At 50.5% G+C, this 1,647-nt stretch overlaps 1 protein-coding gene across 2 annotated transcripts in view; it reads right to left on the bottom strand.

The window, feature by feature from the left end:
• The window catches only part of ITGA6 (integrin subunit alpha 6), a 69,159-nt gene that overhangs the window by 67,164 nt on the left and 348 nt on the right, over positions 1-1,647 (bottom strand). The window lies entirely within an intron of this gene.

Genomic DNA, 1,647 nt, shown 5'->3' with positions numbered 1-1,647 from the left:
TACAGTCACCTTAAAGTGGGCCTCTCCCCATCTGAGGATCTGATCAGTCCCTCTGTCAGCCCCTAAGAAAAGCATTTCTAGAAGGCATCGGGCTCCAAACACAGGCTTATTCTCTGGAAGGACTTGCAGCAGCTCTAACAGAAGAGAAGCCCACCAGCAGTAACAAGTTTTAGTAAGCATGCTGCTAACCTTCGTTACAACAGATTCCTGGCTAAAATCACATTTTGCACATCCCAAGGATATTTTCCTGCCCCAGAACTTCCATTCATAATGTTTGCTTGAAGAAGTTATTTCAAGGAAGCCACCAGCTTCAGTAGGCATCTGGTGTAAAAACAGAATGCCAAGGAGAGTGTATTCCCTCTGCTGGTCCAGTCATTTCTGCACGAACAAGTTCAAATTCCCCATATGGGTGGATGAACATCTACTGCACTCCTAAATATTCAGAGACACTAACTGCCATCCATTAACTGAGTTAACAGAAACCACCTTTCACTTCAGATTTACAGCTTAACAATTCTTTCTACTGAGAAAGCAGAGAATAAGCAGCTGGCCAGGCCCACAGACCACCCGCCAGCATCCTCCCCACCCCCAATTCCTTTGCTTCACTAGCAGGTGTTATCCAAAAATCTGACTCTAAGATTCAGGGACCCCCAATATTCACCTATTACAAAGTTCTTAATTGCTTAAATCAAGAGGTTTCCTCCAGCTCTAAAATCCCATTCACCTCATAAACACAAAGTCCTCTCTTTACTGTGGCTGCACTTTGCTTTCTCCGCTCTGTTGGTCCTGGAAGGACCTCGGTTCAACTAAAGGCCTGCGGGGTGGGAGTGCTTTCGTGAGTTTATTTTTCGGTAGCACAGATCAAGAATGCGGCCCCACTGCGATTAAGGAGACTAAGCTCTCAAATACTCTCTCCAGCCTAGTTTGATCATGTGAGAACCAAATACTAAGAAAGAAAAGGAGAAGCTCAGAAAGCCAATCCCCACTTTCTCCCGGGAGGAGCCCCGCTATGCTGTGGTGGTGGTGGGGTCGAGGGTGGGGGGTGGGGGGGAGCTGCCTCTTGCAAACCTTGTTTGCAAAACCCCAGTCCAGATCGGACCTGTTGCTTTTACTCCTCGGTTGGGCCTGCCCAATGCAGGGGCCCAGAGGGCCTCGGGTGCCGCCGGGCGCTTTGGGGCCTGGGCAAAGGGTCTGGCACACAACTCAAACTGTCTTGTTTTCTCAGCTGATCTAGTCCACCCGCCCAACTACAATCAGCCGTAGTCAACTGCAGTCAACTAAGTCTGACAATATTAAAGTATCTCGAACAGGAGCGCCCGATGAAAAGTGACTTTCCAACTTCTGCGGGGCGCGCGGGTGTGTAGGGGGACGTGGTGTTCCGTGAGTCTGGAAAAGGCCTGGCTCTTCCTGGAACAACGCTCCCGGTATCCACACCGCAGCGATACAGCGACCCTACACCACTTGTCACCCCCGCGCCAAACACACACGTGAAGATGCCACCTGCCGAGTTCCCAGCAAACATGCCCGAAGGAAAGGACCGCTGGAAAGTACTTTTTTTTTTTTTTTTAAAAAAAAAAAGTAAACTCTCCCGGGACGGAGGGCAGCCCCGCCTGGCACCCGAGCCGCGGTCCGCAGGGGTCGGCCCTC

Source organism: Pteropus alecto, unplaced genomic scaffold, assembly GCF_000325575.1.
Source record: "Pteropus alecto unplaced genomic scaffold, ASM32557v1 scaffold3, whole genome shotgun sequence".
Lineage (NCBI taxonomy): Eukaryota > Metazoa > Chordata > Mammalia > Chiroptera > Pteropodidae > Pteropus > Pteropus alecto.
Note: the sequence above shows the minus strand (reverse complement) of the source record. Positions and strands in the feature narration are given on the sequence as shown.